The 16,353-nt window shown below is 41.7% G+C and overlaps 1 pseudogene; it reads right to left on the bottom strand.

The window, feature by feature from the left end:
- Positions 1-12,975: 12,975 nt before the first annotated feature.
- LOC115029668 (U2 spliceosomal RNA) lies at positions 12,976-13,119 on the bottom strand (annotated as a pseudogene).
- Positions 13,120-16,353: the final 3,234 nt, after the last annotated feature.

Below are 16,353 nucleotides of genomic sequence, written 5' to 3'. Positions count from 1 at the left end.
TGCTCGCTCTCTCTCTCTCTTTCTCTCTCTCTCTCTCTTCTTTTGTCTTTATTTTGAGGCAATGTTTCACTAAGTTCCCCAAGCTGGCTTTAAACTAACTCTGTATTCTAGGAAGGTCTTGAATATCCATCCCATCCTCTACATTAGAACTCGTCTGGAGTTTGGCGTATAGAGCTGTCCTCCCAAGGCCAGCTTCTAAATGACCTTTCCTATTCCAAAATTCCAAAGCACCTACCTCCAAAAGTACTTTAGGGGAAAGAGCATCACATACAGGGCTTATGCGCTGCATTAATCTATAAATAATTCAAAGATGAAAGTTCTAGATAAAGAGATCGTATAAACAGTCATAGAAACAGGCAAATTATAATTAGTGAGTCTTGGAAAAGGGCCCACAAGTACCATTTGTGCTGTTTTCCTCTTCCTAACTTTTCTCTAAGTGTAAAATTATTTATGTAGAAATAAGATACAACTAAAATATGAATGTGCTACATATTCCATATACCATGTGTAGTAAGTATATGTCTCCCTGGGTCTCCTTGCACAGAGAAAGTTCTAACAGGATGGGCATTAAAGGGTTACCATGGACCGGGCATGGTGACACACGCCTTTAATCCCAGAACTTGGGAGGTAGAGGCAGGCAGATTTCTAAGTTCAAGGCCAGCCTGGTCTACAGAGTGAGTTCCAGGACAGCCAGGGCTACACAGAGAAACCCTGTCTCGAAAAACCAAAAACAAAACCAAAAACAAAACAAACAAACAAACAAAAAACAACAACAACAAAAAGGTTACCACGGGCTTCTCATAGTGAAAGAAATAAAAAAAATCTTTCTATATAAATTTTGTACATTGTGTGCTTATTACTTCTGTAATAGTAAACAACATTTTAAGGAAAAAAAGTACTATATCACTTGTCGTATTGCCTTATAAGTAGGCATAGTACTCTCTACACAGCTCTCCATGCAGAAGTACTCTGACCTATTCTCACAAAAAAAAAAAAAAAAAAAAAAGAAGAAAAAAGTTGAAATCCCTTTGACAAGATCCCCTGGATTTTTTTCCATCTCTTCAGCTTTTTTTTTTTTTTTTTTTTTTTTTTTTTTTGGTTTTTCGAGACAGGGTTTCTCTGTGTAGCCCTGGCTGTCCTGGCACTCACTTTGTAGACCAGGCTGGCCTCGAACTCAGAAATCCGCCTGCCTCTGCCTCCCGAGTGCTGGGATTAAAGGCGTGTGCCACCACGCCCAGCCCATCTCTTCAGCTTTAAACAAGATGATATACCATGAGGGGCTGGCAAGATGGCTCAGAGGGTAAGAGCACTGACTGCTCTTCCAAAAGTCCTGAGTTCAAATCCCAGCAACCACAAGGTGGCTCACAACCACCCATAATAAGATCTGACGCCCTCTTCTGGAATGTCTGAAGACAACTTGAGTGTAGTTATGCATAATAATAAGTCTTTGGGCCGGCGTGAGCAGGCACTGAGCGAACAGAGTTGACCAGAGCGAGCGGGGCTGACTGGAGCAAGCAGAGGTTTTAAATTCAATTCCCAACAACCACGTGAAGGCTCATAACCATCTGTACAGTTACAGTGTACTCATATACAAAAAATAAATAAGTAAATCTTTTAAAAAAACTAAACCATGAGCAATAAATGACCAAGGGGAAGAGCTGCCACAAGCTAGGTCCTCAGTTCTTCAAGAAACCCTTTCCCCACTTCCCAACCATAAACTGCTTTAACCTTGTCTGCATGCCACCTTTACTTACTATCCCACTTTAGGGATCTTTGAAGATATGTCTCCATGCATCTTGATACTGAGCCCTAGTTTATAATAAATGCTGGGAAGTTAGCTAGGTTAAACACCCACTGGGATATCCGGTCAGGCCCAGAGATGAACACACTGCATTGCTATTATTGGTCAGTATCTCAAAGCCATCCATTTATAGAACCCTAAGGTTTGTCAGAAGTGACCCATGTTAGTAATAGAGGACAGACACTAAGATATGAGCCATACTTGAGGCTGCAATCCAACAATGACAAATAATCGGTGAATACCATGAGCTGGATTTCCCCTTTGGACAGAACAGTTTCTGGCCTCAACTTTAACATCTACAGGTACAGTGAGACAGAACATAGGGATATGAAGACTCTGTTGGCTTTCCCTGGCTGTGGACTTTCAACCAGTAATCCCCAAAAGTTGGAGGAATCACTTGGCACCTGGGCATCTTGTCCTTGTCCTTTTCCTTGCCTTGGACTCCTCTTGATAAGGTCATCTGCCAATTTATTAATATTTTAACACCTAAAAAAACACCTTTGTAGTTTCCTCTGTTTATCACCAACATCAGAGTTAGGTTTTTATTTGGTGTTCAGAATAATACATAAAACTTTCTCAATAGCAGTGCTCAGTCCCTGCTGTGTCTTTGCTAGCCTGTTATAATTCATGCTTTGTCATCATTCCGACTCAGCAAAGGACACCATCCACCCTTCCCTTCTTAACTAAGACTATGCTCTAGCTTTTTCAGAATCCTGCCAGAAATGATCATGCTGTCTAAATAGATAAATGCCTGTATGTAATTTATATGCCTCAATTACCTTCTCCATTAAACTCAGAAAACTGGCAGAGGCCCTGGAAATACTTGTGGAATGATTTGCAAATTGCTACTCTGCCACCTTTTCACTCAGAGAACTCATCAGTCTTCTCTTGATCCTTCTTAGCCAACATGTTTAATCATTCCTACTCCTAACACGTCCAGGAGCGACCTCCAACATCTCCTTAGAAGACAGCCCACACTGCCGTGGGATCAAAAGTTTATACTACCAGCTTTTTTTTTCAGGGGATGCAAGGGATAAGATGGGGTCAACTGGCCTAGGTCTTGCTATGTAGACTAGACTGGACTCAAACACACAGAGATCTTCCCTCCTCTTCCTCTTGGGTGCTGAGATGAAAAGTGTGTCCTAAAAAGCTCACTAAAATATAAAAATCCTTTGCTGTTTATCCAACTGGGAGACAAACTGGGAGAGATTAGCTCTACTCCTCTGAAATATGGGCTGGCTCTCAAGAGGAGCTGGGCAAGCCACTGTGGCAGCTGTGATGTTCTAGAACATGTACAGTGAGGTCATTACTTTCTTCACTCTGGCCTCTTGGGACACTTAGATCACATCCCTCATGCTTTGAGGGAACATCAACATTGCCAGGAAGCCATATGAAAGGAACTATTGTTCGGCAAACTGCCCTCAAAATAGGAGCTAAGGTTTTGGTTTGCTTTTATTTATATTTATTTTATCATTGTTTTTAAATCATGGTGATTGTGTGACTATAGGTTGAGTGTGTGCACATGAATGGCAGTATCTGCAAAGGTCAGAGGCATCAGACTCCCCTAGAACTGGAGTTAGAGGAGGTTGTGAGCTGCTCAACATGAGGTCTGAAGGTTGAACTCAGGTTTTCTCTAAGTGCAAATGAGTTCTTTTGAAATATCTCTTTAGTCTCTGCTCAATGGGTCCAGAAGAAAGAATTTGAATGCTCTGCACAAAGAAATTACAAATTCAAAGTCATGAATATGCTAATTGTCCTTCTCTGATTATTACATAAGACATGCATATACTGAAAAATGACACTGTACCCTATAAATATGAACAATTATGGGTCAGAGATAAAATAACTCTTGCTGTTTCATATAGGTTCCCCGTACCCACAAAACAAAGTTACTCTGAGCAGCCTCGGCTATCCTGGAACTCACTCTGTAGACCAGACTGGTCTTCAAATCACAGAGATCCACCTGCCTCTGCCACCTCCGCCTCTGCCTCTGCCTCTGCCTCTGCCTCAGTGCTGGGATTAAAGAAGTGGGAGTGGGTGGGTAGGGGAGTGGGTGGGGGACTTTTGGGATAGCATTGGAAATGTAAATGAAATAAATACCTAATAAAAAAAGGCACGTGCCACCGCTGCCCAGCTTCATATAACTTTAGGGATTAAAAATCCTGATTTTGTTTTGTTTTGTTTTTAAGAAGAAGAAGAAAAAAAAAAAACTAAAAAGAAAGCTGCTGTCTCACTGCAAGGCTCAACAATGGCATCTACTGTCATTATTAGACATCGTGTAGGACAATAAAAACTGTTTTGTCTTGGCTACTTCAGGATGTTCAGCAATCTTATAATTCTTATCTGCTATCTATTGGTTCTGAAGGTTGTATGTGACAGTGTGTGTCTCTGGGGAGTAATCCTTGATCCCCACACCTGCTGGGCAAGCTCCCTCTCAGCGAGTTGCATTTCTGCTCCGTGTTTACTTTTTGTTTCTTTTGTGACCAAGTTTAAAAGTTATTTAACAGCTTTTGATGCATCCTAACCCAAACATCTCACGATCACGACTTTAACATGTATGGAATATCTTAGTAGGCATTAGTAAAACTATCTGACATGCTAAAACCCACTAAATAGAGCATGGCATTTAGACTGTTAATTTCAGCCTCTCTATACATGTTGAATATTTACTCCAAATGACCTATCGCACTGAATAAAGATTACGTTCTACGATGTGTTTTAAAGCTTCTCCCTTGTGCCCACTGAATTAGCAGTCAAATACTAAACCATAGAACTCACTCATTAGAAGCTCGGAAACACACAACGCAAGATGGAAGAAGCTTGACAATCAGTTTGACAAGGGCAAAATTTAAGTCAGAGCCCTTGCTTAATCCCCTGAACCCAATGTGAAGATGTGAGATAGACTCTGCCCCCCGCCCCCCTTCAGCGCTGTAGTCAACGCGTGGTCCTGCACCAGCTGGCGGACATGAGCCTCCAGACGCATCCTCACCACACGTGGGCTGAGATGGGCTAAGCTTCGAACCAGCTGGCACCCCATCCCTCCTTGGGCATGAGTCTAAAAAATCTCCTCTTAGACACAGATGCACCGGAACAAAATCTGTCCTCAGGCCCAAGAACTGAGATTTTTGGCTACATTTGCATAATATGTCATTCCAACACAGTGATTGGAACGGCAGGGGTGGAAATTTTGTTAAAATACAGCAGGCAGAGGAAGAAGAATTCAGACACTGTTGGCATCAGACCCACAATTCTAAGAAGGAATGGTGGAAAACGGGCAGAGGCTTTCTGTAGGAAATGCTGAAATAATATAATATGCCAAACTGCTAATAGCAGTTATCTGATAGAGACAGAGTTACTGGAAGGCTTTTTATCGTACGTCTCTGAAATCTTAAGTATCTAGACGTGCATTACTTATAAGATCAGAAAAATAAAAATAATTAGTAAGCATGGCACGTTCATAATTTATTAATCAGAAATTATACCCTGGATCTTATTATTTAACCTGGGGTGGGGAGGCGGGACTTGCGTGAGAATGCAGATATGTTTATCACAGCGCACATAGGGATGTCAAAGAACAACCTCAGGTATCAGTCCTCATCTTCTGTCTTGTTTGGGGGGGGGGGGGCGTGGGAGGTGGGCGGAGTCTCTCTTGTTTACCCTGTGTGGTAGTTTGAATATGTTTGGCCCAGGGATTGGCACTATTTGGAGGTGTGGTCTTGTTGGAATAGGTGTGGTCTTGTTGGAGGAAGTGTATCATTCTGGGCATGAGCTTTAAGACCCTCGTCCTAGCTAGCTGGAAACCAGTCTTTTCCTACCTGCCTTTGGAACAAGAGGTGGAACTCTCAGCTTCTCCAGTCCTATGTCTGCCTGGATGCTGCCATACTCCCACCTTGATGATAACGGAATGAACCTCTGAACCTGTAAGCCAGCTCCAACTTAATGGTGTCATTTACAAGAGTTGCCTTGGTGTCTGTTCATAGCAGTAAAACCCTATCTAAGACATTATGGTACTATATACCCTAGGCAAGCTAACCTACAAGCTTATGAAAGAATTCTCCTATCTCTATCTCCTCTCTTGCCTTAGTAGTGCTGGGATTACAGATGTATCCCTCAGTATCTGGGTTTTACATAGTGTTTTAGGATTTTTTTATTTATTTCTATGAAGAGACACCATGGCAACTCTTCTGAAGGAAAACATTTGATTGGGGCTGATGCAGAGGTTTTAATCCATTATAGTCATGGCAGGAAGCATGACAGCCTGTGGCAAACATGGTACTCAAGAGGAGCTGGGGTTCTACATCTGGATCTGTAGGCAGCAGAAAGAAACGGTGAACCACTAAGCCTGGCTTGAGCTTCTGAAATCTCAAAGCCTGTCCCTAGTGACAAACATCCTCCAACATAGCTACACCTACCCCAGCAAGGATACATGGCCTAACATTGCTACTCCCTATGATCTATGGAGGGCATTTTTATTCAAACCACACATAGGTCCCAGGGATCTGAGCTGAAGTTGTCAGGCACTTTATCCACTGAGCCATCTCTCTGGATCCTTACTTTTAAACCACTGGCAGGGAATTTTGTTCCTCAGCTTTCCACCTGTGAGGAAGAGGCTGTCCTTCCCTTCCCATATCCATTGATTCTTTGTGGGATGCAGCCCCCCCCACACCCATACAGTGGGTTTGCTTGATATTCATGCTGAGGCCCAGATAGCAAGTATAAAATAGACTTTTAGTTCATCTTCAATAGTACAGGATTCTTTAAACCAATAGTGCTGGAGAGAAATCATTTCATTAATGAAGATATTTGGCCAACATACTGAATCTAGACTTTCACCTGGCACAGCAAATAAAATGTCTCTGATAAAATGCTACCGAGATAAATGATGGTTCCTTATTCAGAGCTCATCAGAGGTGATCTAATTTGCTGCATGGACTCTAACTTGTTAAGAAGTCTCTCTTTGAAAACTAATGCCATGATAAATTTTAATTGTGTGGATAGAGCCAGCTTCAAAGCTATATTAATTATACATTTAAGCTCTACATACAAGCTCATACATTACAATATGCCCAGAACATGTAAAATATAGTGTGAGCCAAATTAAAATATGCCAATTTCCTCAGCCATTATTTGCCTTTGATATACTATAGTTATTTCAGCCTAGCCTTTATAAACTTTAAATTATTGCTGTACTTTCTTAGCCACTTTGTGTCCTTAGAGAGAGCTTCATGGTCTGGTTAACTCTCTGGCAAGATGTTTTACTTCTGCAGAATACCAAGTAGATACTCAGAATGCCTCTTCTCACCCCAAATAAGCATATTAATAAGAAGAGTGAATGCTGTAAATATTGGCTTTCATGTCCCGAAGACTGCCACAGTGTCTACCCAACCAAACAGCCTTCCTATCCTCACACTGTGATACTATCAAACTTTTCATCCCTACTGTAACACAACTTGACTCACCACAGTATCCAGGCGTATATTCCCTGCTTCAGAAGCCATCTTAGTGCCTCTAAGGAAAGAAGCTATCAGCAAATTTTTGCCATTTGATGACAAAAGAGCCTCATCAGATATCATGTCCGACAACAAGAAAATCTCCCACAGTGACTCTCCCTTGAGGAGCCTGTACCCACCCCTGGTGATGGTTTACTTCCTGTCACTCTCAAAGAAGCCCATGCTCTTGGGTGTCTCCTACCTTCTTATGAGTACCTCTTTCTTCCTAACCTTCACACTCAAATCTATATTGAAATGTTTTTTATTAAATGGCAACTCAGAGAGAGAAGCTGAGTCAGGTGATACATTTAATATGATAGTGAGTGTTATACATATGTAATGTATCACATTGAAAACATTAAAGGCACACACTTGTCATCTCAACGCTAAGAAGGATGAAGCATGAGGATTGTGAGTTTGAGATCAACCCAGGCTAAAGTATTAAGACCTGACACCAAAAACAAAACGAAGAAGTGTGCTGGAACATGGAAGAGACAGATGTTCAAATGAAAATGTATATGCTAGAACCTAGTGGATCAGCAGATGAAAGCATTTGCCTTGATCTTGATTGCTCACCAGAATTAGATAGTAAGACCCCCATCAATGCACCATGTACCTTGGTTTCAGAAGAAAGAAACACAGCTAGAACTGAGACAGAAAGTCCCTCCTCACTATCTAGCACACACTGCCAAATGTCATGCAAGCTATGAGGAGAGAAAAGTCACCAGTAGCTTTACATAACTGTGTACCCTGCAGCCTATAACATCAACCTGCCAGCCATGGTGTGGACCAGTGTAATAGTGGCATGGCCATTATGTGAGTAACCGCATGCTCTCTGGTTGTCCTGATTCACAGGAAGGAATTCATACCTACAAACCAGGTAAAAGCCCATGACTGAGAATACTATGGATCTTAGTGTGGTACCTACTACTGATTTGACATGGAATCAAACTGCCTTCAAAACGTTTATAGTTAAACCTTTAACAAGTGATACTCTCAGGCTCGATGAGAGGAGCTTCTTTTTGCAGTGAATGACAGTAAATGCTGATTCATGACCGCTGAAGATGTCAAGAAAAAGTGACGTCTGGGATGCTCAGCTCTAAACAGGATATTTATTCTTTTTCTATATTTCTACTTCTTCTAAGGCTCAGGGAGTACTGTGGAAGAAGACACAAAAAGAATGTAAGAACTGAATAATAGAAGGAAGGGCTACAGAATGCTATTTTCTGAGCAGGATGCAGCATTGAAATTATGAACTCACAGAACCTGTGATTGTTTGTACCAGACTTGCAGAAGATTGATCATGTCAACAGTCATTTGGGGAATATTTGGCTATTGATGGGTGCTGGAGGATGGTGAATCATTGTCCACAATTGTGTGTCCACTGGAGTGTGTATAAGCCTCCAATGGATAGTTCTTCATCCTCTGGCATGTGGATGGTCTGGTTAAACTCAGGAGCTTGAAAAACAAAACAAAGATTTGAATGTAGAAAAGGGACTTCTGGGATGAGGGGCTAACAGAAGTAAGAGGGAGGTAAGAGCAGGAGTAAGGTGGTAGTAAGCAAAATGTATTATATACATACATGAAATTGTCAAAGAATAGATTTTGTTAAACAAGAAATATGAATGTCACTGGATATTCTTGTTTCTCCTTGACAATAATGATGATTCTCCAGAGTGTTTTCATTTAATGTAACATTGACATTAATCATTAATTAATTTGTAGTTCTGGAGATCTAACCTGGGTCTCACACAGATAGCACCTAGTCCTCAGATCACATGTCTAATATCCGTACTGTATTATAATTGAGGTTGTTTAATGCCTCAATGAGCATTAATACTGAGTCAATTTTCCAGTTCCTGGAGCTATCCAATCCTATTAGTGCCACCATCTTGGTCACCATCTAGGAGCAGGCAGGAAAAGAAAGCATCTTCAAAGGTGTGACACTACTGTAAACCTAAAAGCTTGGGAGCAAAGGACTGCCACCAATCACATTCCCAATAGCAATATCTCTCAAGGAGTTTTGAGCAGCATATTTCTTCATCCACTGTGTGAGTCACCAAAGGGCTAGAGGTCAGAAAATGTTGACTTGAGCCAAACATTGCAGCGCAGACCCATGATCCTAGCACTTAGGAAGCTGAAGGAGAATAACGCCATATTTTGAGGCCAACCTTAGCTGGATAGTGAGGTTCTATCTCAAAACAACCTAAAAGGAAGAAAAAAGAATAGAGGAGGATGGAGGGAGGGAGGGATGGAAGAAGCAGGTGAAGGGAGGGAGGAAGGGAGGAGTCTGGAAGGGACACTCCTGAGCTCTAGAACCACACTTCCCATCATCAGCCCATACTATCTTGGATAAGCCCTGCAATCTCTGAGCCTTACTTTATTCCTCCCTTGTAATTTCATAACAGATCAGTGAGCTGATGTTTCCCAAGGCATTTATTTTAATGTTAACGACCTGAACAGTGTTTAGCATACAATCAATAAATATGTTTTGAAAGAACAAATAGATGAGATATTAAAAAGAAGAAAATGCAGGTCTTTGTATACACACAGGCTGTATATCTTCCAACTGAAACATTCCTTCTAGAAAGACAGACAGACAGACAGAAAGAAAGAAAGAAAGAAAGAAAGAAAGAAAGAAAGAAAGAAAGAAAGAAACTTGAAAAGACTCAGGAAGGAAAGAGAAGTGACCTCATCCATCAATCTCTTCCCTGCGGCCCCTCCCCCAGCTTGTGAAAGCAATTTCTGGAGAGGGAAAACTCTTCCATGAGCTGAGCTACCTGACCATTGTAAAAGGTGCTCCAGTGGTGCAGGTTTTCTGAGCCATTGTGATGCTAGGTTGGGCTTTTCTCAGTGATGTCCTGATTTCCAGGCATCTAGGATCCTATATATAACCCTGATAAACTCATTGCTTCACAAAGCTGAACTTGGGTGTACTGTTTCTTTAGTCCATTCTCAATGTCCTATTTAGGGTAAATAAATAGTTGTCTATGTCTCCCCAGAAAAAAAGGAAGTCATTCAATATAAGTAAAAATAACTTCAAATATAGATTCTCTCTCTCTCTCTCTCTCTCTCTCTCTCTCTCTCTCTCTCTCTCTCTCTCTCTCTCTCTCTCCCCCCATCTCTGCAATGTTCTCTAGCCAGTCCCCTTTCCTTAAAAGGCCTTTAACTCTTTGGTGACTTGGGAGTTGCAGCAAGCTGATCTCTGGAGTTTAAGGCTAGCATAGTTTATATAGTGAGTTCCAAGCTAGGCAAGGCAACAAAGCAAAAACCATTTCTGAAGAAGGAGGGAGATGGTGGTTAAGGGGAGGAGGAGAATGACAAAGACCAGGAGGACAGGGAGGAAGGAAGGAAGGAAGGGAGGGAGGGAGAAAGAGAGAGAGAGAGAGAGAGAGAGAGAGAGAGAGAGAGAGAGAGAGAGAACCTATTGTAATGTAGCCTTCTTTCAGGAAGACCGTCTATAGAGAGCTACAACGGGGTGTAGGTAGGGAAGGATATTGGTTTTTCTCACGTGTTGCCAGCTCCTGGATATCTAGAGAGTGAATATCTCTCTGGTTAATTTCATCACTGTGGATTGGTTTTAATGCTATTTGTGTTAATTCAGCTCCCAAAAATCACACGAGAATTCACAAGTGTGTGTGTGTGTGTGTGAGAGAGAGAGAGAGAGAGAGAGAGAGAGAGAGAGAGAGAGAGAGATGCTGACTGTCCCTGCTCCCAGAGAGACGGTGCGGGGCAAGGAACCACGGGAAGAAGAAGAGGGTTTGGAATCACCATGCCAGGAAAGGATAAGGATGCAAGCATGAGAGCTGCGGAAGAGAGAGAACCAGCCAATGTAAGTGTCCGGCGGGAGAGAGAGGGGAGCGGCCCCAGGTGCCACTCCCCTGATTGGGTCTGGGGTAGCAGAGATGAAATGTAGATTTTTAAAAAGTAATAATAACTTAGGAATATCAGAGGGGCAGGTGTGTTAGCCGCAGGGAAGTTTGGGAATAGCCTGGCTATTGAGTTGCTTCTACACAGAGAAACCCTGTCTTGAAAAAACAAACAAACAAACAAACAAAAAAAGATGTGTGAGTCTTTCATTCGTGAAGAGGAGGCACGTGCACACGCAGCCAAAGAGTCCCTTTGGAACTTGTCTCTTTCCAAGGGCAACGTTAGGTTCTCTTGCCATCCTGATATCAGCATATGGCACTGGAAATCACCCATTAATCTTGTCTCTTGCCACAAAGCTGGAAGAAATGAGTGGCACACAAAAAGTTCATTTCCAATGTTTGCTAAACAGGCTGGGATGACAGGAATGTACCACAAACCCAGCAAGATTTCAAGCTTCTAAATGTGAACTATACAACCCTAGAGTTGAAAATTTGGGGGATCTTTCATCCTCTCTCCTTCTATCCTGACCAACTCACTCTTGCTATCTAAGAGGAACCTTTAGTAACCTAGAGGGTTCCACACTATATTAGGATAAGTTGACAACCTTTATAATCGTATGCAGCATAAAGTTGGGCTACAAAATCTTGTTCTATAGGTGTGGGTTTTTTTCTTTCTTTTTGTTTTTGTTTTTTGTTTTTTTACAAAGAAGGACAAATAACAAATATGTGGGGTGGAAGCAATGTTCAAAGTTGATTTGGGCCTCATGGAGCATTTGCTGTACTCTGCTTCTTGAGGGCAGGGTCCTGGAGGCAGAAAGAATGAATGGAACTAGATCACAAGTAACATGATATTTTTGCTTGTTTGTTTGTTTCAAATCTAAGTGGATATTTTTTTGCCCCTGTCATATGCAGACATTGTAAGTCAAGTACAACATTTTCTGTGAAAGCTGGGATGGAGATAAAGCTCAATAATTAAAAGAGCTTGTTGCTCTTTCATAAGAACTAAGTTGTGTTTTCAGGACTCACGTTAGTGGTTCATAACTACCTATGACTCCAGCTGCAGAAGATCTTGACACCTTTAGCCTCCGCGGGCACCTGCACTCACATGCACACACTCAAACACAGAAACCTACACCTATGCACAGTTTAAAAGTAGCAAAAATAAATCCTTAAAATTTAAGATTTTAAAATGGATATCAACACTTTTAAAAAGTAGAGATTAAAGGCTGAAGATGTATCTCAGTTGGCATGCAGGAAACCCTGAGTACAGCTCCCAGGACAGCATAAAATGGAGCCTGAGGAAAAGAAGGTCCAGCGACAGGCCCAAAGTGGGATCCAGCTCAAGGGGAGGCCCCAAGACCTGACACTATTACTGAGGCTATGGGGTACACACAAAAAGGGACCTAGCATGACTGCCCTCGGAAAGACCCAACAAGCAGTTGAAACAGTCAGATGTAGATATTTGCACCCAACCAATAGACAGAAGCAGCTGACCCCTGTTGTTGAATTAGGGAAGACTAAAAGAAGCTGAGGAGAAGGGCAGTCCTGTAGGAGGACCAGCAGTCTTAATTAATCTGGACCCCTGATATCTCTCAAATGCTGGACCACCAAACAGGCAGCATACACCAGCTAATAGGAGGCCCCCAACACATATACAGTAGAGGACTTCCAGGTCTGTGTTCATTCAGAGATGATGCACCTAACCCTCAAAAGTCTGGAGGCCCCAGGGAGTTTTAGAGGTCAGGTGGGTTTGGGGGGTGGGGGAATCCATGTGAAGACTGGGGGGTGGGGTGGGATGTGGAGCAGTCAGAGGGTGGATGGGTGCAGGGAATGGAATCTGGAGTGTAAAAAATAAATTAATTAAAAAAAATGCCTTGCAGCTGGATCTTAGGGAGGCATTTCCTCAATTGAGCCTCTTTCCTCCCTACACTTGATCTTAGCCAAAAGGCCGAGAAGCGATTGCCTCTTTCCTCCCTGATGATTCTAGTTGTGTCAAATTGAAGTAAAACCACCCATCACTATTTCAGTGATAAAACACCATGACCAAGACAACGTATAAAATAAAGCATTTGAGAAAAAAGTGGCTGTACTAGCACAGGCATACTAAGAGATGGAGGCAAGACTATCAGAAGTTCAAAGTTATATACTGATGTCAAGGTCAGCTAGGGCTTCAGGAGACCCTATCTCTGAAAAGTTCACAGCTTAAATTCTGTGGTTCCTGTAGGAATTATACTTGTTCAACCCTGTTACATCAGCTTCCATTCACACAGAATGACTCCAGCTGCTTTCAAGGATGAAGAAATAATCCTCCAAAGAACGATGGGAGAAAATCATAGAATATTTTCAATTCAACAGATTAACATTGGCTGTAGTCGAAACTGTCTTAAACATAGTTGATCACAACATTAACACTGTTTGTAATCCAGGGAAATAAGGCGTCTGCCATAAATGGTCCCCAATATCTCACTGGGATGACCTAAGCTAATGCTGCCAAGTTAGATATTTATTTATAAAAGACATCAGCAAAGAATCAAAGGATGGACTGGCTTTCTGAATGCATATGCATAAACTGGAATTATCAGTCCAGAACATTTTTCATCTTTTTACTCAGCAAGTTTGTTATATCTCAACCTTGTAGGAACATTACATTACACCTAATTATGTAGAATGGACCAGAAAACAGTCCTATCCCTGAATTTCATCAGTTAAAGGATCAGAGAGAACAGATAAATCTTTTTCTTAATAAAACCCTTGGATATATGTTTATAAAAGAAGTCTACAAGAAGATTATTTTTCATGACTTCTATGTTTTAAGTACTGTGCAAGCATTTGAAATACGCCATTCCTCTGCTCAGCAAACATCTACTCAGACCATAATCTATGATGGGCAGCTAGTCTGCTCCGGTAAATCCTAGATTTACAAGTTTTTCATTGTTCAATGGGAAGGCAAGCCCAACTTAATACAAGAGACAAGGTAAGAGGACAGGGTCCTGGTGTGACGTGACAAATGACTGAGGGGGTTCGGGGGAAAGGAGAGTGAAAACACACACATGTTAGGGAAGGGGCAGCTGAGAAGAGCTTCCTGCCAGAGAGAGATTGTGACTACACAGAGGTCTTCCTGTTGAAGGTGTGTGTGTGTGTGTGTGTGTGTGTCTGTGTCTGTGTTGATTTAAAGCTGATGGGTAGTAGGACCATGATTTTGAGTTCAAGTTCACTTGACCCCCCTGTCTCACCTTTCTCATTGTCTCATCACTGTCATTAGTAAAGAAAAGGAATGAGGGAAACACACTTCTTGCATCTCCAAGGCACAAGAAGAATCATATTTTATTCTTATTCCCCAATACTGATCTCATCCAAGAGAATTCTCACTCTTCTATCCTTGCCAATTACTAGATCACATTCTGAGAAAGGTCTTATGAAAGCCATAGACAACAGTTCTTCCAGAGAACATACATAAATGGTCAGACTTGTCCTGAGAAGAATTATGTTCAGAGCTTGGTTCCTAGCACCCTCTCAGGACATTCCCAGTCACCTGTAACTCCATATCCAGGGACTATGACACCCTCTTCAGGCCTCTTCAGGAACCCTCATGTACACTTATATGCACACATAAATATATAGTTTAACTTCATAGTAAATATTCAGAAACACCTTTTCTAATTTTTAGTATAAATAATCTCATATTTAGCTAGAGGAAGGGTCTCAGACCTGCGGGTGCCACTAGGAGGATCAGGAGTTGAACACCAGCCTCAACTGCATAGGAAGCTCAAGGCCAGACTGAGCTACCTAAGAAACCAAACATTAATATAATTTAGGAAATTGAGATGGGCTAGCAAAAGGAACTCACTTCCCTTCTCACGGAGGGCACAGTGGTGGTTTCTTTTTTGTTTTTTGTTTGTTTGTTTTTGTTGTTCTGTTTTTTCGAGACAGGGTTTCTCTGTGTAGCCCTGGCTGTCCTGGAACTCACTCTGTAGACCAGGATGACCTTGAACTCAGAAATCCACCTAATCCTAAATGCTGGGATTAAAGGCATGCACTACCACTGCCCAGCTGTTTCTCGATCCTTACTTTGCCTTTACAAAAGAATTCATTTCAGCATATTGTGCATTCCACTTGAAAGAGACTATGCAAGAATCGCCATGTTTGTCATCAAATTTTAACTTGCTCACCTATTGGCCAAAACCTCATGATACTTAAGACTTAGCTAACCAATTTAAAAAAAAAAACGGTTTGCTATATCATTATTGCTAATTCATAAAATATACCAGGAGGAATCCGAGGCATGGTAGATATTTACCAACAACCTACTTTTCCACTGGGCAGTGTGCTACTCAATAGGGATTTGCTGTTGGGCAAGTCCTAGGCCCACACCTGACCAAAAAGGGAGGAGCACAGCAAGCAATTAGACGATAGGTGTTTAAAGTCCAGTCCACTCATGTAAATGTGGAACTTAATGATTATAGTGGTGTAACTCAGTTATAGAGTGCACTTCTGACATTTGCCAAGCCCTAGATTCACTCCCAACCCCTGAAATACAAGGTTAGAAAAAAGAAAGCAGCTTCAAGGGTCTAAATCCAAGTCACATAGCTGAAAGATGAGAAGGTAGAGAGACTGGGTAGGAAAAGGTTAAAAAAAATTTAAAAAGTCAACCACTCCCTTACTTTCTTTTTTTAAAGTACTTGACAGATACAAACCTGAGCTGGAGAAGACAGAACCCTCATAGTTAAGAATGTTAAATCTGGGGCTGGTGAGATGGCTCAGTGGATAAGAGCACCCGACTGCTCTTCCGAAGGTCCGAAGTTCAAATCCCAGCAACCACATGGTGGCTCACAACCACTGGTAATGAGATCTGATGCCCTCTTCTGGTGCAGCTGAAGACAGCTACAGTGTACTTACAATAAATAAATAAATAAATCTTTAAAAAAAAAAAAAAGAATGTTAAATCTGTGGGGAGGGGGGATGCTAGACAGATGACTCAGTGGTTAAAAGCACAACTGCTCTTCCAGAGGTCCTGAGTTCAATTCCCAGCAGTCACACGGTGGCTCACAACCATCTGAAATGGGATCTGATGCTCACTTCTGGTGTGTCTGAAGAGAGCAATGGTATACTCATATACATAAAATAAATAAATCTTAAAAAAAAAGACAATTAAATGGAATCAGACATGTTGATTTCTGGACTAGATTATAGACTA

This window comes from Mus caroli, unplaced genomic scaffold (genome assembly GCF_978045245.1).
Source record: "Mus caroli unplaced genomic scaffold, Mus_caroli_1 scaffold_17, whole genome shotgun sequence".
NCBI classification, from domain to species: Eukaryota; Metazoa; Chordata; class Mammalia; order Rodentia; family Muridae; genus Mus; species Mus caroli.
Note: the sequence above shows the minus strand (reverse complement) of the source record. Positions and strands in the feature narration are given on the sequence as shown.